We start from the raw sequence: 23,923 nt of genomic DNA on the forward strand, positions 1-23,923 counted from the left end.
AATGGAATGGATTGCTTGCATGCAAATTGCAATTGCAATTGCATGCTATATTTAATTTTTTTGGCGCTATTCTGCAGTATAATATACTATAACTTCATGTGCTTGTTGTTGTACAATAAAATATATAATATATATATATAGTTGTTAAATATAATATATTATATTGCGTACTGTCATGTTTTAAAAAAATGATGTCATGTCAGTGTGCTATACTATACCAAAATGACAAATTCAATGACAACAAGGGCATACATTTTATAGTATACTAGACTAGTACTACAGAATAAATAGCATGCCATTCCATTTCAAATCAGTTTTATATAACATTTTTTTTTTTTTTTGCTACGTCACGATGTACTGTAAGACATATTTAATTAATACCATACTGCATGGCACAAAAGGCACAAAGGCGTAAGTAATACATGTTGTTTGGCTGCTATGACAGTTTCAGTAGTATAGTAAAATAAATTAGTTGGATTGTTTGGCAGTTTAAGGCAAAAAGGCAATGCATTGCTCACTGGCGAATAGTAGTAATGGTAGCCATCCAGGAGGGACAGTGCCCACTGTTGTACTTCAGTATGTGCAGCCCTCTATGAAGCCGTCTCGGGTCCCAGCAGCGTCTCTCGGGTCCCAGCAGCATCTCACAAGCACGAGGAGCGTCCGCGGGGAAGGTGCCAGCATCTCAGCAGGGAACGTGCTTACGAGTGCGGCGTCTTATCCGCGAGGAACGTGCAAGCTGCCCACAGAACGAGTGATGTCATCCGAAGTTTCTCCCACCGCTACTGCGCATGCGCGATTTTCGGCGCCATTATCGGCAAGAATTCTCTTTCGGCAAAATGCCGAAAAGGCCATTTTCGGCCGATATGTTTCGGCGGCCGAAATTTCGGTGCATCCCTACTTTTCAGTATATGCAAGCCTCTCCCATCTTGGCATAAACCATACATGCGGATAATCCATCCTCTGGTGTTTACACCACAAGCCTTGGCAACTCATTGGGCATATGCCCATTTTGGTCCATTTGTTCCAGTAAGCCTTCCTGCAGTCGGTGGTGGCTGTCTTTCAAATCTATTTATGTCTTAAAGGACTACATTTTCCTATTAGATCCAGTCTTATCATATATGATCACAACTTTTCAGTTTTTGCACTATATGGACTCTTTTCTGTTCATAGATTTATATAATATGAGCACTAACAGTTATTAATATATTTTTTGAATTCTGTAGCCTTGCAGAATATTTTACTAGCGCTGCACAATTGTTATAATTACTAGTTTTGCATTTTTGTCTATTGCTGTGCTAGCTGCTGTCTATTTGGGTGTCAGCGAGATATATTTCTTACATAATTTTGGAATACAGTACTTAAAAAAATATTTATCTGTGCTTTTTGCCAACATCATTTTATAGGAAGCAGCAAAGAGTGCTTTTGCATTTTTTGCGGATGATGACCCTGAACAAAGTGAGCCAAGCTCAGCTTTCCAAGCAGGTACTGATTTTACACACATTGGGTTGGATTTACTAAAAATCAGTAATGTGTAAGATGTAGCAAATTGTTCTGCACAGGATCACTTAATTGTCACCATGCATAATATAAACGATTCACATAACCTTCATGCTAAGCAAATACCATCTTCAAAATTAATATTGAGGCCAATCCTATGTACCATCCACAGTGCTACTGGAATTTCAAGTGTAAAGTTAATATCAGTTTCTATTTTATTTTTTTATTTTTATTTTTTTGTATAATCAGATTTTATTTGCAGAATAACAAAAATATACATTAAAACAAGACAAGTCCAACAAATCGTAAAAGTGCAAAAACCCATCAGCTACGTAGAGCCGTATGGACGTCATTTCAACATTACATAGGTTGAACAGGGACAGATACACAAAGAGGGAGATTTCTGAGATAGGGAGACTGTCGTGGGCTCACTTGGAATGGGCAGCCATGTGGTAACAGAAAGGTTTCGGAGGTGGGAAGAGTCTAGTAGGTGTGGGGACTAGTCCACTGGCATCCCATCCCCAAGATCAGTCGTGGGGCAAGCTGGACCCAAAAATATACTGGGAATGTGGTCCAAGACCCGCAGCTGGGGCAGAGGGGGGGGGGATCCAACGGCCTCCAACAAACCACCCTCTACCCCCTGCGCGTCCGAGAAACCCCATAGCCACAACGATTTAAATTTTTTTAAGTAAATGGACAGACCTCCCACAATTAATTGTACCCACAATTAATTGATGTTTAGGTAGAGTTGCTCCTAAATTTACTTGCCAGGTGTATTTGCCTTGGCCAATTATTAGGGATCAATTGAGTTCACCCTAAGTCTGGAATTGCTGCACTTCTCTCTTCTGCCACTGGGTGGCCGGGTTCCCAGTGGCATTAGATAAGACATGGGCAAAGCAAGGACAGATTAGGAGTATATGGGGTATCTCGGCCAATAGGCAGGGGTTTTATTAAATCCCTTGGCCTAGTGGGAGAACCTATATATTTGGGTGATGTCAGGTGATCGGGGTTCTTTGCCACCTGTGTCGTGCTGCCCGGGCTGCAAGGCTGGAGTTTGGGCCTATCCTGGGCACATCTGGCTGCTAGGCTGCCTGAGGGCCTATCCAGAAGCAAGAGAACAGCGTAGGTTTGGGATTGCGGCTTGCAGTCCAACCAGAAGTGACGGTTCTGCCGGCCGGAGAACCTGTCTTGGTTGGAGGTAGAAGGGAAGCTGTTGCCACTAAGTGACCAACCACCTTGTTACTAGGGACCACCGTGAGTAGCTGAAGCAAGTACCGGAGCAGCATTCTCAATCGGGAAACTTCGGCAGGTGCCAAGCCAGGGACCCCGCTAGTGTGGTGACGCTTGAGGAGTATCTGAAGTGCCAAGCCAGGGACCCAGCAGGGAAGCAGGGGGTGACGCTTGAGGAAGATACTAAAGTAAGAAGATTAGAAGAGCTCATGGGATTCAGTGGCAGTGAATCAGAAAGTCTAGTGAGAGAGACTGGGAGCTCAGTGGGCTAAGAATCTACAAGAAGTGATTGTATAGAAGTAAAGGGGTTTATTACAATTTGTGAATCTGCCTTAAATTACACCCACTATGTCTTGCAACCCACTCTACATGGAAGGATGTCAGCTATCCCTGGCTCTGGAGGTTCCCATTAGACTAAAGGAGGCCTGGGACCTTGCTGCATAACATTTCAATGCTTGATAAATGCTGGGGAGGTAAACCCTGTGACAGTCTCTTCTATCTATCAGTGACTTTGTTGGGTGATCGGAGATTCGCTGTCCAAGGGCCTCGGCTATGGAATGCTCTACCAATCAACATCCGCCTGGAAGAAAATCACCTGGCTTTTAGGAAAAAACTCAAGACCTTCCTCTTTTAGCAGATGATCAAAGCTCGCCACAGTGCCTAGAGGCGATTCAGTTCGCATTGTGCGCTATATAAGTATTTCATTCATTCATTCATTCAGCTGTGATCACCGATCTCCTTTGTATTGATTTTTAGCTGGCAGCCGATTCTCCTTCTCTCCCTCCCGTGGCTGTCAGCTAAAAAGCTATACAGGGAGATTGGTGATCACAGCTGTCCCTCCTGCTGCACTGATCATTCCTAGCTGCTCAGTGTACTCCTCCCTCAGCCCCTACCGTGTACTTCTCCACCCCCCATTTTCCTCTGGCCCCCTCCTTGTCCTTCTCTGCCCCCCCTATCCTCCTCAAGCCCCCCCTAGTCCCTCACAGCCGGCTCCCCTCCTCTCCCACCGACTGCTGGGGGGGGGGAACGACTAGTAATTGAACACAGTGAGCAAGATCGCTCCTGTGTTCTGTGATAAATGAGCAGAGTACTGTGTTTACTCTGCTCAGTTTATGATTGGACAGGAGCCTCTGTCTCCTGTTCATTCATCTTTAGTTCTGAGAAAGGGACTGGAGAAGCACTGCGAAAAAATATTGAAAAAGTGATTTAAAAAATATTTTGCCGCGGGGGTTGGGCGTTTGCAGGTTGGGATGTCCGTTAATGTGCTTTCAGTATCATGTTATATACAGTTCTACAGTTTAGTGCTATATACACAATACTCAGAGCTATATACAGTACAGTATAGTACTATTTTATGTGCTGTATATTTGATACTGATGTTTTTCAGTGTATTTCAGTTTGTGGGGTTAGGAAGAGTGGATTGTAAGCAGCCCATCTGCATTTTAAGACCCTACAGTCCTTTTGATGATTACTTTTTTTTTGTATGTGTCAGCTGCAGGTTCTGTTGCTGTCTCACTGCTGTTTCCCAATGTGTTTATTATTATTATTATTATTATTATTTTAGGGTGTTTCTTAGTTAATAATAAGTCGTTTTAGTTTCTTTTTCATAAAGCCAAACAAAAACAAAAAAAAAATGTTTTTGTAAATTTGACTTTCATGTCGTTTTCAGCTCTATTTTATTTTGTTAGGGATATATACACTGAGCAAAATTATAAACGCAACAATTTTGTGTTTGTCCCTATTGATCATGAGCTGAACGTAAAAATAAGTGACTTTTGCTATGTACACAAAAGGCCTATTTCTCTCAAATATTGTTCACAAATCTGTCTAAATCTGTGTTAGTGAGCACTTCTCTTTTGCTGAGATAATCCATCCACCTCACAATTGTGGCATATCAAGATGCTGATTAGACAGCATGATTATTGCACAGGTGTGGCTTAGGCTGGCCACAATAAAAGGCCACTCACAGTGCCACAGATGTTGCAAGTTTTGAGGGACCGTGCAATTGGCATACTGACTGCAGGAATGTTCATCATAGCTGTTGCCTTTGAATTGAATGTTAATTTCTGTACCATAAGCCATCTTCAAAGGCGTTTCAGAATTTGAATATGGCAGCACATCCAACCGGCCTCAAAACCGCAGACCACGTGTAACCACAACAGCCCAGGACTTCCACATCTAGCATCTTCACCTCCAAGATCATCTGAAACCTTTCACCTGGACAGCTGCTGCAACAATCGGTTTGCATGACCAAAGAATTTCTGCACAAACTGTCAGAAACCATCTCAGGGAAGCTCATTTTCATGCTGGTCATCCTCATTGGGGTCTCGTCCTGACTGCAGTTCATCATCGTAACCGACTTGAGTAGGTAAATGCTCACATTTGATGGCGTCTGGCACTTTGGAGAGGTGTTCTCTTCACAGATGAATCCCGGTTTTCACTGTACAGGGCAGATGGCAGACAGCGTGTATGGTGTTGTGTGGGTGAGCGGTTTGCTCAGGACCGTTTTTAAGGCAGGACAAAAGGGGCAGCTGACCTGGGCCCCATCATTCTTGTGGGACCCAAAGCAGCTGCCTCTACTTGCCAACTATCCCAGTTTAAATTCCCTTATCCCTTGGAGTTTTAGTCCCATGCTGTGTCCTGATATCTCAGTGTAAAGTTCTGTTGCTGCTGCTCAGCTCTGCCCCATTGCTGTGTACAGATGACTGACCTGCAGAACCTGTGTTTACATGCAAATAACCTGCATTGATATGTAAGCGGCATTCATATGTATATAATTTCTCTCTGAGGTCATATCTACAATCACTTCTGCTGAATGCTGCCCACTGGGGAGGTAAATGGGTATGCTTGAAAGTCCTGCCTACAACTATAGTCATTAAGCCTAACATCAGCCTGTTCTGCAAAAGTAATCAAATTGGAGGTGGAACCCTTTTTCAAAAGAACTTGGTGCCACAGCACCCTGAATTGTGGTGCTTGTGAATACGCACATCCCAGCCAATGCATGAGGGCGTCATTAACAATTAATGGCACTTCTAAAGGGCAGCATGTTTCTGTGGTGTCAGAAAAGCAATTTTGCATGTATGCCTGACACACACAAATGTGAACGCAGGCAAAATGTCTCCGTTACATTGGTGGTCTGTGTAAATCATCTCATTACATTGGGGCTTGGTGTACAATCCTTTTATTCACACTAGTGGCCAGTGTAAAGGTCCCCCTTACATTGGTGGTCAGTGTAAATCCCTATTTACATTGATGGTTACTGTGAATGCTCCTATTACATTAGTGATCATTGTAAATCCTCATTACATTGGGGGCCAGTGTAGAAACCCTTCTTTATATTGGTAATCATAAAAAAAATCCAAACTTGCATTTGTGGCCAGTTTTGAATCCTCCCTTACATTGGTGGTCCATGTAGAAGCCCCCTTTAAATTGGTGGTGAGTGTAAATCCCCCTTACATTGGTGACCTGTGTAGAAATCCCTCTTTATTGGCTGTTGATTTAAAATCCCCCATTACATTGGTTGTCATTTTAAATTCTTCTTAACATTGGTGATCAGTGTAAATCCCCCTTTACATTGGTGGTCAGTGTAAATCCCTGCTAACATTGGTGGTCGGTATAGAAGTGTGACCACCTTACATTGGTGGTCAGTACAAATCTCCTCAAAAATGGTTGTCAGTGTAAATTTCCCCTTACATGGAGGTCATTGTATATTCCCCCTTACACTGGTGGTTGGTGTAAATGATGTTATTACATTGGTGTCAGTGTATAGATCCTTCTTTTCCATTGGTGGGTGGCATAAAATCTACCTATTACATGGTGGTCAGTGCAAATTCCCCCTCACATTGATGGTCCGTGTAAATCCCCCCTCACATTGGTCACATTGGTGATCATTGTAAATTCCCCATTACATTGGTAGAATCCCCCACCATATACTTGCCAAAGATTTCCAGCTTTGCTCTACATGATTCAGAATTTATCAGTGTACTGCCTTCTAGCTAATCCCATCCCCCCACCACTTCCACTGATCCCATCAACTCCCCAGCATTGCCACTTCACCCCCCCCCCCCCATTCCTCAAGCATTGCCACTGATCCCAGGAGCCCAAGAATTTCTAGGAGTTTTCTGTCTATTGCTGGATCCCCTCACTTCCCCAGTCCATAGTGTGCAGGCAGTGAGGAGAAGATGTGCGGTAACCTTTAGCAGCTGTGCACTAGCCTCTTGCAACCAATCATTGAGCCGTAAGAATATGCAGTAACCTCTAGGAACCAATCAGTGAGTGGTATAGATGTCCAGTAACCTCTAGCAATCAATCAGTGAGCAGTATTGATGTACAGTAATCTCTAGCAACCAATCAATGAGCAGAAGTCATGTGCTGTAACCTCTAGAAAATAAACAGTGAGCCATAATGTGTGCTGTAGCCTCTAGCAGCCAGTCGGTGAGTGCTAATGATACTGTCAGGTCACCTGAGACCAGGTGACAAATGCACTCCGTAGGAGTTGGAAGTGCACCGCTAGGTAGTGGACCTTAGGACTGACTGCTGCAGATTGTACCCAGGGAGGTTCAGGAAGCAGGTCTACTGGATCACTAACACAGATCCCTGTATTAGCTAGAGCATAGATTCCCCAGGGCGCGGAGTCTGAAAGCCAGCAGGTGTTCACCGGAGCCTCCAGTGGTGAGGATGGACTTCGCTGCAGCCTGGCTCCAGGTTGCGGCCCCTAAGGTCTCACAGCTCACACTCACAGCAGACTACAGGAGAAGGAAGCAGCAGGCTGGAACAACAAGGATAGTAAGGGGATAAGGCAGAAGTCAGGGCAACTAGCAGACAGGAACAACAGAGTACACACCCAAGGTTCAGGGTCACAGGCAGACAGGGATGGTCAGGGACATGCCAAAAGGTCAAGGTCACAAGCAGACAGGAATCGCTGAAAACACGCCAAGGTCGGTAACAGAGACAAACATAGAGCACATCGCAAGCAGGAAACAGGAAGCCAAACACACAATGGTTGATCAGCACCGCTGGCTTGCAGTGCACAGCCATGACAGATACACTGCAACCTCTGGAAACCAATTGCAATCGCTGCCTGATCTGATTCAGTAAACTGATTTTGAGTTTAGCTGCTATTTATTGTATGTCTCAAAGTATGTGGAGATCAAAATTGCATGGAAGAGTGGGCCCAAGAAAATGTTTGCCCAGGGTCCAGTCAATATTAAAGACAGCCCTGGGTGTGCATTTTATTGATGGCATTTTGAATGCAGAGATACCGTGACGAGATCCTGAGGCCCATTCATCCACGGCCATCAGCCACGGTGGAGCCATGCTTAGAGGAGAAGTTATAAAAACCACCAGGTGGAAGTGGCTGGCCTTTTAGTCTGAACACGAGGAGAGGTAGGCAAACAGAGGAAGATTACTGCATAACCATAACAGTACCCCCCCCCCCCCTCTTACGAGGCCTCCCCCTCCCTCGCCTGGGTCCAGGCTTAAAGGGAAACTCCAAATGAAACCTCCTCAACAGACGAGGAGCAAAGACTTCAGATGCAGTGATCCAAGACCTCTCCTCAGGGCCAAACCCTTTCCCATGTATGAGGTACTGAAGAATGCCTTTTCCGGAGCTGTGAATCCAAAACTTGACTAACCTCGTATTTTAGATTATCCTCAGAGACCGGAACCGAGGTAGGGAGAGGACGAGAGGACTTGAGGCATGAGAAGACCATCAGGAGTCTGAGCAGGGTCCTCTAGACCCATAAAGATGAGCTGGACATCCAGCACAGGACCACCAGACTGGGCAGAGGTCAGTGGATCCCTGAGGTCAGGTTGATTAGAAGAGTCAAGCTGGATAGCTGAAACACAAACAGAATGCAGAGAGCCCTGAGAAGAAGATTGAAAACCCCACCTGGCCGAATGAGGCAGTCAATCCAAAGGATGGATTGAGCCTCTTAAACGGGTTGGAATGGACATAGTAGCATTAGGGTGAAGCCAGGTTACAGAAGGTCCGGAACAAGAAGCAGGAAGCTCACTGGGCATGAGCTTGACTGGCATAACTGGTGCAGAGGCTGACTGAATAGTATTGTCAGGTGTAGCGACCATCTCAATCGCATCACAGGGCATAGCGACTGTGGAATTTGCAGACAAGTTAGCCTGGCTGTGAGTCCAAGGGAGATTAGGGACAGACAAAGGTAAATGATTATGCAAACTGGAGTGAATGATCGACTCAGGTTCATAGGTGGACCCCTCATCCAGAGTGCCACATGACCTAGAGTGCACCAGAGACACATCCCAGAGATCGTTATATACAGCGGGAAGAGCAGAAGATACTGGGATGGTGGCAACAGGAAATTTCTCTTTTGGGGTAACCTTTAGTAGGCAAGAGCAGGAAGCCAGGATCTGTCCAGCAGTCCAGTCAACATGTGGAGAATGGAGCCGTAACCAAGGAAGACTTAATATGATAGGAGATGAAGCCCTAGGTAAGACAAGGAAGGATATCCACTCCTGGTGGAGTGTTCCTACTGACATCTTAAAAGGAAGGGTCTGGAAGTGGATAGGGCCCCCTGGGAGAACAGTGCCATCAATCGCCAAGACCACCAATGGTGTTGTAAGGGGCAAAAGGGTAAGTCTCATGGAAGATGCAGTTTCCCAATCCATGAAATTGGCGGGGGCTCCGGAATCCAGATGTGCTGAGACCGAACGAGAGGAAGCGCGACATGAAGCAACACAGAAAGGAGAAGACGAGAAGGTGAAGGTGATATTTCAGGTTCTAATACTCCACCTTCCAGATGTATTAGCCCTGAGTGTTTTTCTGGACAAAGAGAACAAGGGTCACGGAAATGACCTTTGGCCCCACAATAGAGGCATAGGCCCAGAGTTCTGCGCCTAGCGCGTTCTTGGGGAGATAACTTGGTCCAGCCCAGCTGCATAGGTTCCTCAGCAGGCAGGGGGTGCTCCTCGGATTGAAGAGCTCAGGCTGTCTAAAGAACGGGGAGTGCTTGTGTCTTTTTTTCCAGGGCCCTCTCCTGAAAGCGAATATCGATCTGGTTACACAAGGTGATGACACTGTCCAGATCTGCAGGAAGGGATCTTCCTGCTAATTCATCCTTCACTCTATCAGAGAGGCCATATAAAAAGGTTGCAACTAGGTCTTCATTATTCCAGCTCAATTCAGCTGTGTGGATACGGAACTGAAGAGCATATTGTCCCACAGAAGCGGACTCTTCACGGAGACGTAAAAGAGCGCTAACCACTGAGGAGACACGACCCGGTTCCTCGAAGATATTTCAAATTTTTTTCAAGAAATCAGACAGGCTAGAAACCACTGGATTATTCAGATCCCACAGAGGGGCAGCCCAAGCTAGCGCCTCGCCAGACAGGAGGGATATAATATATGCTACTTTCGCCCGATCAGACAGGAAGTTTTGGGGCTGAAGTTCAAAATGAATTGTGCACTGGCTAAGGAACCCCCTGCAAGCCTTGGCGTTCCCAGAGAAACGGGCCGGAGCTGGTAGTTGTAATGAATGTGTGGCTGTGACTGATGCGATAGGTGCAGCAGCAGATAGCAGTTGAGGTTGTTGAACCGTGGGTCCTAATGAGGCCTGAACCTGTTCAAAACGGGATGTCAAATCCTGAAGGAATCACATCACCTGGGTCTTATGCGATTCTTGGGTCTCAAGTCTGCGAACTAAGCCCTGCAACAGATCATCTGCGGATAGCGGCACATCAGCTGGGTCTATGGCTGATCAAACTGTCAGGTCGGGGGCGTGGCCGGCAGGCACGGAAGATGGACGCTTAAACACAGAGCTCCATTGTGAGGGGAAATAACGGAACTAATTGGATCCGAACGGGCCAGTGATTCCGTCCAAAAACACTACCCAGTAGCGAATGGACATTCTGTGTAACGATGTCACGTAAAAGAAAGGGAGAATACCGTCCGAAAAAGCTTACAACACTACTGTATGCTCCGGAGAACAGGTCAGTGAAATCCAAAATGGCGCAGATGGCATTTCGGCGCCTCAGGGAAACTACACTGTTCTCCCCACAGAACAACAGGAGAAAATAATTAAAGGAGAAATACCTAAATCCCCTACTCAAGATGCTAGTGCTGACCCTTTGATAAACAGCCCCGCCAGGGCAAAAATGAAGATAGATACATTAGTTGTACAGCCTCATTCACAAGAATTACAGACCCAGGCTTCTAGTTCTCTACAAACTAACTAGGCCTTACAATCTCCTATGGAATCATTCCCCACATCAGGGCAGCCAGTTATAGACACTACATTAAAGGAAATGCTAATATCGCTACATTCCTCATTAGTGTCAGATCTGTCAAACCTATTCCATAAATTAAATGCCGATGTGAGCTCATTAGATAACAGAGTCTCCACTATAGAAAGGGGAATGACAGAATGTTCACACACAGTGAATGATCTCATTGACGCCTATGATGACGTGAAAGAGGAACAGGAATGGGTCCGTGCCAAGCTGGCCGATTTGGAAGACCGTTCCAGACGTAACAATGTCAAATTAAGGGGTGTCCCTGAAAGTGTTAATACGCCAGATTTGACCAAATACGCCAAGGATTTGATTCGCACAATTTTACCAGATATTATACCGAGATTTGATTATCGATAGAATACACAGAATTGCAAAACCACAACACTTGGCAGCTTCGGTACCGAGAGATGTACTTATGAGGATCCATTTTTTCCATATCAAAGAAAAAATGATGTATGAAGCTAGATCCAAAGGTCCACTTCCATGCCCATTCGAAGGTGTACAAATATTCCCTGACCTTTCCAAGTACACGCTACAGTTAAGAAGAGACCTAAATCCAATAACTAAGAGTATGCACAATCATAAAATCCTCTATAAATGGAGATACCCAGCCACACTGATCATTACAAGAAATGGATCCACACATGTTAATGATCTACAAAAGGGCATCAAGCTCCTGAAGGATTGGGGGATAATTCTAGATCTCCCCAAAACAATTGATTCATCTTTACCAAAACGTATACCTCTGCTATATCAACACAATCAGGAATCCCGGAATCATCAACCAATGGAAGTATCTGGCTCTTAAAAGATCCCTCTACAACGTCTATAACATTCCCTCATGGAAATTTGTTCTGTCTTTCGTCCCACCAGTATTAACTGTTTCCTCCAACAGCGGTTTAGCTGTTTCAGCTTCTACTGGTGTATATCACAAACCGCTGAATATTGTTGTATTTGTGACTGATACGTTTACAACTTGTTGTCTTTTTCTTTTCTTTTTTTTTTTTTGTTGTTGTTTTAGTACAGTTCTCATTTCAGGTTTACTAACAACAGATACACATCCAAATACCAGTCAAATTAATTCATTACAACGCTGAGTCTTGATCATTCTTTCTACGATCCACCTATTACATACTAACTGTAAGTGTTACCCTTTTTCATTTATCAATCTCAATTCATTTCAGCTACTATGCCATTTAAAATACTATCCTTAAATGCCAGAGGACTTAACCATCCCTATGGCATTCAGCAGAAAAACTTGGCAGCGACATTCTTTGTGTTCAGGAGACACATCTGACTCCTACGTCATCTCCTTTATGTCAAAACAACAAATTTCATTCCACCTTCACCACTAAAAAGAGAGGCATACTCATAGCGATTAAAAAAGACATTGACTTTACCTCCCTACAAGAAATATACGATCCTAACGGCCGCTTCAATAATTCTAATTTGCACAATTAATGGAATCAAATACACAATTCTCAACCTTTATGCTCCTACCGCACATCAAGCAACTTTCCTTAGGAAAATCTTCACCAAAGTCAACAAGATAAAACAAGGTGGAGATTTCAACCTAGTTACGGATATTCATATGGACACCACCTCAACGGCAAAAAGGAATCCATCTCCTTTGGGTCAAATACTGAATTCATTCAATCATTACGATGTCTGGAGATGTTATCAAGGATCATAGAAGGACTACACGTACTTTTCCCCCCACCATAAGTCTTATTCCGGAATCGATATGTTTCTTACAGATAAATGGTTATTACAAAATGTTAGTTCATCTGCTATCCACGCCATGACATGGTCTGACCACAATCCAATTTCCATTACCATTGATGACGCTTCCCCCATGCGGAATTCCTTTCTTTGGCAAGCAACTAATTACATATTACAACATCCAGTATATTCTAAAGAAATTGCTAATCACCTCACAGAATATTTTGAACTAAATGTTGATTCAGTGTCGCACCCTGCAGTGGTGTGGAATGCACATAAAGTAATTATTAGAGGTATTATTATGAAACTAAGTTCAGTTTACAAAAAGAAAAGAACACAACAAATTGATTCCCTTACCTCCTAAATTGCTAAATTAGAGTCTGAGCACAAAGCTTCACCACAACCTAATACTCTAGCTTAACTAATGCAGCTTAGACAGGAACTTAGAACACTCCTTTTGCACAAATTTGAATACATGCAACGTAAATTTAAAGCTACATCATATTCCACATCTAACAAAGCTGGTAAGAAATTAGCTCAACGACTTAAAGGTATACAAACTAAATCTAAAATTCATTGTCTCTTCCACCCACACTCAAAAGGTAAATTATCCAATCCACAAGATATAGCGAATGCTTTTAGTGACTATTACAGTGATCTTTCACACACCAACCGTCCCCGGAGGAAATTGATACGTTTCTTAACCAAATTAACCTACCTACCCTAACTGAATCCCAATTAACTTACTTAAACGCACCATTCTCTACCACAGAAATTCTTGCAACTATTGTTTCATTACCAGGCAATAAATCTCCGGGTCCCGATGGTCTCTCGGGGGAATATTTTAAACAATTCTCCACATATCTGACTCCCCATCTGATGAAATTCTTCAATACAGCTGCATCATCTTCTAATTTCCCTGCAGAATCATTATCAGCACTCATTGTCACACTCCCGAAACCTGGGAAAGATCCAACCTCACCCCAAAATTTCAGACCAATTTCCCTACTTAACCTTGATCTAAAAATTTATGCTAAAACTATAGCTAGACGCCTAGTATCCATTGTGCCTGATTTGATACATAAGGATCAATCTGGCTTCATTAAAGGGAGACAGGCTCCTGATGCAACACGACGAGTGATAGATCTAATTCATCATGTGGAGTATAGTGGAACGCCTTCTCTGCTTCTCTCTTTGGATGCAGAGAAGGCGTTCGATCAGGTTCAGTGGACATATCTACAAAAGGTCCTGTTAAAATTCGGATTTAAGGATTACATATACAATGCTATCATGGCACTATATACTCACCCATCGGCCCAGGTATTTTCCGCCAATATGCTTTCCCAACCATTCCACATAGCAAATGGTACACGCCAAGGTTGCCCGCGATCACCTTTAATCTTTAATTTGGCAATGGAACCCTTGGGATCCACCACTCATAAAATTAGTCTTTTTGCGGATGATATAATTCTTATATTAACAAACCCTACATCATCATTAGCCGTAGCTTGCAAAACATTGGACTGGTTTAGTTGGGCATCCCTACGCAAACTAAATACAACCAAATCACATATATTGGATCTAAAATTGGATGCTACCACTAGACACCTCCTACAAGCCCAATACCCTTTTACATGGTCTGAAGATAATATTTCTTATTTGGGAATACAACTCACAAGATCTACAAAACACCTTTTTAAGTCAAATTATAAATCCCTTCTGAATAAATTGCGTATAGAATCCCAGAAGATCACTAAATTGGAATTATCGTGGTCCGGCAGATTAGCAGCGTTCAAAATGATTTGCCCCAAATCCTTTATCTATTTAGAACTATACCTATCCCCATCCCTAAATACTTCTTCACATCCCTACAAAGGTTACTCAACCAATGTATCTGGCATGGAACAAAACCTAGATGTGCTCATTCCAAACTAAGAAACCATAAATTGGCGGAAGGATCAGGATCTATTGATTTCGAAGATTACTATATAGCAGTATTAATTGATCAAACCAAAGAATGGTTCCAAAACCCCCCAAGTAAACTCTGGAGTAACATTGAACATACCTTTCTACTAAGTCCCGGATTAAAGGACTGGCTTCTGAGTACTCCACTGGGGACTAAACTACCCAAAGATTTACCTCCTACCATGATAGCCACGACCAAAGCTTGGAAAATTTTAAATCAAGAAATACATTGTGAACCAAATATACCACAAATATTGATCCCTATCGAATCTTTACACCATTTATCACATGACCTATCACTACAACATTGGTCTCAAAAAGGCATCAAATATATAAACCAACTTCTTATAGGCGCATATACGCAACCCTTTTCTGTCTTACATCAACAATTTAACTTACTACATTCAGACATCTCTACATATACCCTCATACAACAATGCCTCAACAAACTCAAACTTACTTTTATACAATATCTCGCCAACAATATGGGAGTTTCTTAACTCTTCCTTACCCCACAAAAAAGGAATTTCCTTAATATATAATATCCTACACCTCAAAAGTATTTTCACAAAATCAACCTATCATACACATTGGGAAAATGACTTACAAAAGTCCTTTACAGACCAACAATGGGAACAAGCATTAAAAAGTGTTTACAAAACTACTAAAAGTTCAGCATTATGGGAACTTACTCAAAAAATTACACTTAGATGGTATCTGACTCCATCAAGATTAACATCCTACAATTCAAATTTATTGGACTTATGCTGGAGATGTAACTTTGCTAAAGGTGACATGCTTCATATTTTTTGGAGTTGTAATAAACTCCAAAAACCATTTTTCTTATATTAACAGACATAACTCAAATACAAATTCCTTTTACCCCTGGGTTATCTCTATTAAACCTGACTATAGAAGACATACCCTACCCTTTTCGTCATGTAACGACACATGTTTTTCTGGGAGCCAAATTATCCATAACCAATTATGGAAATCGGCAACACCTCCAACTATATATCGACTTCTGGATACTGTATCCTTGCACTACAGCTATGAATTAATGATGGCCTCCAGTCTAGGTAATTTACCAAAAGAAAAACATAGGTGGTCACCATGGAAAGGATGGTCAAAATCCACTGATTTTCTGAAATAATCTTAAGCCATATCTTAATATGCTTTTACTATGTTTTCAATTTCTTGTTGCATTTTATTTGGATGTATTGTAGCTATAGGTAACTAAAAATACTCAATTTTGGCGACATTACTCTCCCCCAAGACACAGCTGAGCACCCATTGGGGTGTCTAGGGGAGGCTAACATTTATACAATATCATATATACCAGCTAATTTTGTACTTCTGTTTATGTACCGTATTATAGATCTCTTACTTAATGGATGAACTGTACGCCTATAAGAATGTTAATATTTCTTACCGGATATCTTCTGTTTACTTGTATTTTGACATTTACTGTACAATTCACAAATTAAGAGTATCGCCTCTAGTTGGTATTGTTAGTAATTAGTACCATCATCCACAAGTCATAGTATCAAGAAAAAAGGAGGGGGTTTTTTGGCATGGGAGTACCAGGGATAGTTGCTTATACTAATCCTCTGGGTAATTCCCACCCAAAAATAAGTGAAAATTATACTATATAGGTACTATCAAGAAAAACAAATAACGTTTAAAAAATTATCTTATTTAATAAACATATGTAAAGGACACAAAGGACAAACATCACCCTTTTTAAAATACAAAGAATACATATCGCAATAACATCGCCTTTGACAATTTCTCCACAAAATGGGGAATTCAAATCAAGAGCGCATGGGGGTCTCCTCTACTAGTTTCGCGGTATAAAGACCGCTTCCTCAGGAGGATATCTATACAAAACATAATAATTAATTAATACAGGACAATTAACAAACAACAGCAAAATATCATGAAATATTGTAATCAATAATCAATCAAAATTTTGGAAAGAAAGGGGAAGGGATCAGCTCACCCCGAATTCAGAAGGATTGGTTACAAACAACGGGATTCTCATATGTAATCCCCCCAGGGCGGACATGGGGGATTGGCCCAACAGCCGTAGAGAAGGGAAGGAGAAAAAACTCCTAAAAAGGAAAAGGTTTTTTATACTTTTAGATTTATTTTTAGTATGTAGGTCTTCCTTTATTTAAAAAAAAATAATATTTTTTTTAGATAGAAATAACTCACCAAAAAGAAAAGATTAATTTCCTTGGTGTAATAGTCATGTAATTCTATCAATTAAAGATCACTGGATTGCATCTGGTAAATTAACTACATAGTGTGACTCCATAGGAATATCCTATATATTCAGGTCAACATAGGTAAATTGCAACCATTGGAGATCTGTAAGTAAAGGAATGGCACATGCTATAGTAAAGGGGTAAATAACAATGGCGCCTAGCTTTTGTTCCTCCACACTGTGCATGTGCAGTGTTTCTGCCGCTAATGCGGAAGTGTGTAGGGAGACGCTGATGGACCCGTAGGTCCCAGTGTTAACCCCTACAAGCCAGGGGGGATATATAATATTCCCTCGCCGGTCAGGAGGAACACATGTCTGCCAGGGGGAGAGACAAAAGAGAAAGAAAAAACTCAGTTTATTTATCCCTGGAGGGGCTTTGTTTATTTACATGAGCCCCTCCATTTGTCTCCCTTTGTCATATGGGCGGGTTCTTACCACCCAGTCATGGGGGACATCTATTCCCTTGCCGGCGGCATCCTTGGACACTTCCGGACGCGTACCTCACGCGCACTCGCGTCTTAGCGGATGCGCGTGACGTACTGACGTCACACAGTTGCGATAGAAGTGACGTCATTTCGGGGCCGCTCGCGACCTTTCCGGGACGCCGGGGCGGCCACACGCGGCTTGCCTGTTTAGGCGGCCATGCGTAATGGGGCAATTACCGGCCATTAGACAGGTGGATGACACCTGTGAGGAACCCCAGGGTTCAGTATAAATACTCCTCCCAATAGGAAGTGAACACTCATTGTCTATTCTTACATGAGGAAGGACTTAGGAACCCCTAGCTCTCGGACGGTATGCATGGCTATTTTCTTTCTTTATGCACCATTTTGAAAATTCTGTATAGTAATATCTTGATTTATTTATTAAATTATAGATTAGGTGACTCTATATATTTGAGTCAGCGACTGCGTCTGTTACCTATCCCGGGCTAGGTTCCTGGTCACAGTCCCCACTTTCCCATTTGGGAACCCTTTTACCAATCCTATTCATTCAGGAAATAGCCTTGATTTCTATTATGGATTTTGTTCACCTAATTAGGTTAGCATGTCCACCATGGCTTTTGTTGTTGTTTGTTTCAGTCATTCATCTTTTTAGCACTCTTTTTTTCTTTCTACATAATTTTGTATGTATAAGTCGGCATCACGTCTACTAATACACACCTGGTTCCTCTTCAGGCACCTCTGTCACCTATTTGTCTTTCACACTATCTCCTTGTAGCTCTTTTGCTAGCGGAGGAGCCCGGCTTTCTTCTTCGCCGCCGCCCTCTTCTTCCAACTTCGGGGGTCTTGTCCCCCTCTTCGGTTCTTCTGCCGGGCCACCGTTCCTTCTTATAGCTCTTTTACAGGCGGTGGCCCGGTCTTCTGTCGCCGCCGCCGCCGCCTTCTGTTCTTCTCTTCTTCTTCAGATGTTGCCTCATCGAGTCCTCCGCTCACAATGACGGGGACCGGGCACGCGGCGACTTGGGACCGGGCACGCGGCGACTTATATAGGGACATCGCCGGATGATCTCCCCGCCCATTATGGTGTCACAGTCCCAGAGGATGCTGGGACTGTGACATCATAATAGGCGGGGACATCATTCGGTCATGTCCCTATTTAAGTCTCCGCTTGCCCGGTCCCCGTCATTGTGAGCGGAGGACTCGACGAGGCAACATCTGAAGGAAGAGGAGGAGGAGGAGACAGAAGACCGGGGGGCTCCCGGATTCCGATAAGCCCCTCGCCCGCAGACCCCGACAACCAACGGCCAGGGTTGTCGGGAAGAGGCCCTTGTCCTCATCAACATGGGGACAAGGTGCTTTGGGGTGGGGGGGCCGCGCGGCCCCCCTTCCCCAAGACACCCCCCATGTTGAGGGCACGCGGCCTGGTACGGCTCAGGAGGGGGGGCACGCGCTCGTCCCCCCCTTTCCTGGCCGGCCGGGTAGCGTGCTCGGACAAGGGTCTGATGTGGACCTGGGGGGACCCCCATGCCGATTTTTATTTCGCCATTGGGGTTCCCCTTTAAGTCCATACCATGCAGTAAATTGATAAAGAATTTTTTTTTTTTATGGATATGTATTATAGCAGAATTGTCTGTCTTTTTTTTTTGTATTTAAAAAAAAAATAAGAACCGCAGAGGTGATCAAACACCACCAAAAGAAAGCTTGATTTGTGGAAAAAAAACCCATACATTTTATTTGGATACAGTGTCGCACGCTCGCGCAATTGTCAGTTAAAGTAACGCATTACCCTATCGCAAAAATGGCCTGGTCATTAAGGGGGTAAAACCTTCGGGGGCTGAAGTGGTTAAATACAGTGACTGTTGAGTCCCCTTAGTCTGCCTGTAAAGTGGCGCATATGTACCGTGTATAGAACCTGCTGCAGCAAAACTGACATTTATAGAAAAAAAATTACATTTGAATTGAATTTCCCTGCAAGCTTTCTTTATTTAATAAACAACGGCTTGGGAGCCAGTCTGTATGATGAGGCCACAATGTAGTGCACTAGGTACAAGATTTTTTGGCTAAATTTTGATGTCTCTTTGGCAGACTTTGGATGAAAATAAGAAAATTGTAAGCAAGTCTTATGTGAAGAAGTCAAATTATAGTACACTCAGGCCAAGATCAACAATTCTTTTTTTAGATAAAGTCTAGTGTCTGTTTCCCAGACTTTGGATAGAAGTAACAGGTGCAGATAAATTGGGCTTTGGTTGTTGGTGCCTTCACATCGTAAACCTATAGAGGTACTCTTAATAAAAGCAAGAATTAGCCTTGCTGTAAAAAAAAATTTAATTTGACGCCCCTGTCACACAGTTACAGAAAATGTGGTCTTTGGGTATTGTTGGTGCCTTCGCCCCGTAACCTCCTAGAGTTATTCTTGATGAAAGCAAGTATTGGCCTTGCTGTAAAAACAGGTGCAGGGAAATTGGTCCTTGGGTGTTAATTATGGCCATGAAACCTATACCAAAAAAATTACTTCAAGATAAAATCAATGCCCACAAAGCTAGGCAGCCTAGGCAGTCTTGCACAGATTCAAGATCCCAATAACACTTAATCAGCGACATCAGCATCAGGGGCTTGATAGCTGCTGCTAATCCAGGACTGATTCATTTTGACAAATGTCAGCCGGTCAACAAAGTCTGTGGATAGATGCATGCTTTTATCTGTCCCAAAACCTTCAAGAGCACTGAATGCCTATTATGAAAGATTGCTGGATGCAGCATAGCCCAGGAGCTCAATTGCATACTGGATAAGTTATGGCCAGTGGGCTATTCTCATGACCCAGAAACCCAGTGGATCATCGAATGGAAAGCTCTCAATGTCTGTTTTCGCCAATAATCTTCCACCATTTGATGCAGACACTGCTGATGGAATCTTGAATCTGAAAGCCTTGGGTGTCAAGGACTAAAACTATTTTTAAATGCATCACTGAAGCGCCCCCCCTTCTCCACTGCTCCTCCTTTGACCAACTGAAGCCCCAAAAATAGCTTTTCCATGAAACTGTAGCCTAGCAAAGTCTGAAAAGGTTTTACATAAACTCCTCTTTAAGGTGTCTTCAAGATATTTTCTCCTGTGCTCCCTCTGTGGGAATGGGATGAGTTCCAAGGCTTTTCCCTTGTATTGTGGCCAAGGAGTGTTAATAATGATCCTTTTTCTTGATTCCACAAATTCTCAGGTCCTTTCGCAGGCTTTGAAGAACAAGGGAGCCCATGTACAGCAAGTTAGCTGAGGCATGAGAAGCAGAGTCCTCGGGGGCATTGAGGATTATATTATTACATTATTATTATAGTATAAAATTATATTATTATATTATTATTACTAATCCCAAGGTTTTTGGAGACTAAAGACCATCTCTTAAGGTTTGACATATGTCTTCCTCTTCTTCTATGCCTTCAAAACAGCCAGACTCCTCTTCCCTCTCCTCTTGTGTGTTCTGTGGTGTCGCAAGAATGATGTCTGCATAAAGTGGGCCTTGAGAGGAAAGAATGTTCTCCTCTTTCTTCCTCTACTCTGCCTCACGTGCCCTGCCCTTAATGCCATGCAGAGTATGCTCCATCGGGAATACAAGAGGGATTGTTTCACTGATGTATGCATTGTCATGTTTCTGTGGTGTTAACCACTTCTGGGCCTGCCCCCACAGAGCTGAAAGAATCTTTGCTCTGCTGTGGCTCCTGTCCCCTAGACAGACTAGCTGAAGCACTGCATGACATCTTTTAGCCTGATTCGTTGAGCATATCCATGCATAGGGGGTACTGGTGGTTCATAGGACATTTCAGCAGAGGAGGGCTTTAAGGAGGAGGGGGACAGATCTTGCATCATCACCACCAGCTGTATGGAGGCGTGGTGGTAAAACAAGCTCCAGTACTGAGCCCGGTCCTACATGCTTCCTAATTGCATGCAGAGTCACCCAGTGTACTGTGGACTAAATAGATCGTCCCTGACCATGCTTGCTGGATCACATGTCAGCAGTAATGTGGACCTTGCAGACTACCTTGCCCAACGATGCCAAAACATTGCATTCCACGTGATGATACAGAGCTGGAATGGCCTTACATGCAAATAAAAACCAACTGGCTAAAAAATGGCCACCTAGCTGAGCTGTGGGAAGTGGGCTGGGAAATAGCTCCACAATGTGATGGAATAGGTTGGCTGCTCTCTACTCTTCTACGATGGCTGCCTCTGGAGCACATCCTTACTCATTGAGGTTTTTTCTCCCTCTCACTTTCCTCCTTAGCGCTATATGGCACCCAAGTTGTGTCAGTGACCTTATAATCATCATCCCCTCCATCCTCATCATCACTGGTGCCAACTTGGCAATATACGCTGGGGCTGGGGGAACATGACTGGCAATTTGTTGTTTATCAGTGTTCTCCCTTCTCCGTAGGCTCATGTTCCTCCTTTCCTCTACCTCAGAACTAACATCAGAATAAAGTAATGTCTGTGATTCCTCAAGAAGCAAGTGGCTGATGCTGTGTTCAAATAATTCAGCTCACATGCATGATGCTGGGCCTATGGCAAGAGTAGCTGGGGACAAGAAGTCAGAATAAGCCGATCTGGCAGCTGCGGGGGACTGCGCACTAGTTTCAGCTTGGTCAGGGCTGGTGTAAGGATTTTTGACACCCTAGGTGAAACCTAATTTTTCCACCCCATTGGCTCCACCCCTGACTCCACCCCATTTCCCTGCCCATGTAAGCCTCACCTTTTTAATGAAGCATCAAATGCAGCCCACCAGCGCCCATCAAATGCAGCCTACCAGCACCCATCAAATGCAGTCTACCAGTGCCCATCAATGCAGCCTCACCAGCTCCCATGAAATGCAGCCTACCAGCACCCATCAAATGCAGCCCACCAGCACCCATCAAATGCAGCCCACCAGCACCCATCAAATACAGCCTCACCAGTGGCCATTAAATGCAGCCTCACCAGTGCCCATCAAATGCAGCCTACCAGCACCCATCAAATGCAGCCTACCAGCACCCATCAATGCAGCCTCACCAGCGCCCATCAAATGCAGCCTCACCAGCGCCCATTTAATGCAGCCTCATCAGTGCCCATCAAATGCATTTTACCAGTGCCCATCAATGAATGTTTGCTTCCATTCATTCAGGAGTCGGGACACAGACACAGTTCTCCGCCGCCGCTGTGCCTCTGACACCATGTGCGAATGGAGCAGTGGCTGCCTGCTGATGCTGAGACTTAGCGGCTGCTTAGTTTGCCAAGTGGTAGCACCGCCCCTGAGCTTGGGTCAAAGGAGGATGAGGATGGTTTAGTAAGCCAGTCCACCACCTCCTCTACATGCTGTGGCTTGATAGCACGGGTAACATTGCTAAACAGAGGAAATGATGCCCTGCCTGAGGAAGGACCATGTCCACCTTTGCCTGTGGACACATAGGCTGCTGGCCCCCTCAGTGGAATGAGGGGGCCAGCAGCCTTGTTGACCTCCCAGACATGATGGGGGGGGCTTATTTATTAGATACTGGGAAATGTGTGATTGGATGCTCTTTATTAAATGAAAAGTGGTGTTGGGTGCGCTTTAAATTGAGGACTGTTGCTGACAGAAATGTAAAAACTATAAAAAAAAAATTAAAGGGGAACACCAGTATCATAGTCAGAAAAACTGTGGCTGACAATTTTAAAAAAGGGCAGTGGACAAAAATGACAAACACGCAACAACCAAAAGAAAGGGTATACAGCACTATATAGAGCACTAAATGTTGTTATGCTGTGTTAACTGCTTGCCGACCAGCCGCCGCAGTTTTACTGCAGCAGAATGGCACGGTTGGGTGAAATTAGCTCTGTAGAATCCATCAAGGATATAGTGGCTGATATACACTGTGGTTCTTCCCAAAGTTGCATGTACCGGCAGGGGAAAAGATAGAGCCACATAGTGTAATACCGTTGATAAAAGATATTTATTTGAACTTAAAAGTGGGTACTCACATGTAAAAAGACATAAAAAGGCATGTATTTAAATCTGGCAACGCAGTGGTATCAGCAAACCTCTTCTCGGCGTGTTTCGCCCTAATAAGGCATCATCTGGGGGTGCTGGCTCACTGCGGTCACTGCGTATTTATAGATATGGGGGTACTTACATTGGGACCAGTTCCCTGACCGCTCGCATTCTCAAACAAAACGACTTCCGGTGCCAAAAAGATGGCGCCCATGGCTTGTGTTTCAAGCCTCATTTTGGTATATAGATCCAGCTTCAATGTAAATGGTACCTAATTCGTTTTGTATGAGTGATTAACATCACCGCACACAAGGTGAATAGAAGCCGCACTCCACCGGGCAGCCAACGTATCTAACAAAAAGGCCAAAAAAGCTTAAAAAAATATACCTGACATATTCTAAAAATGAAACGACCTAGATGCTGTATCGGGCTACCACAAAATGGCGTCTAAACCGGAAATGTCATCACAAACATGTCAGCAATAGGTGAACCGCTATGCTGTCCAAGCCTCGTTCTGAAGACGAACACGTCAACAGTAAGGAGCCCGAC

The 23,923-nt window shown here is 43.7% G+C and overlaps 1 protein-coding gene across 3 annotated transcripts in view; it reads left to right on the forward strand.

The window, feature by feature from the left end:
- Window positions 1-1,322: 1,322 nt before the first annotated feature.
- Window positions 1,323-23,923, forward strand: part of LOC143923518 (NACHT, LRR and PYD domains-containing protein 1a allele 5-like) — a 182,523-nt gene continuing 159,922 nt past the window's right edge. For 2 of the 3 annotated variants that reach the window (XM_077447239.1, XM_077447238.1), the window contains exon 1: window positions 1,323-1,482. The gene's annotated coding sequence lies outside the window, so the exon portion shown is untranslated. The remainder of the gene's footprint in view (window positions 1,483-23,923) is intronic. The other variant, XM_077447237.1, reaches the window with a different exon arrangement.

This window comes from Lithobates pipiens, unplaced genomic scaffold (assembly GCF_037356315.1).
Source record: "Lithobates pipiens isolate NorthernLeopardFrog02 unplaced genomic scaffold, aLitPip1_a1.2 Scaffold_22, whole genome shotgun sequence".
Lineage (NCBI taxonomy): Eukaryota > Metazoa > Chordata > Amphibia > Anura > Ranidae > Lithobates > Lithobates pipiens.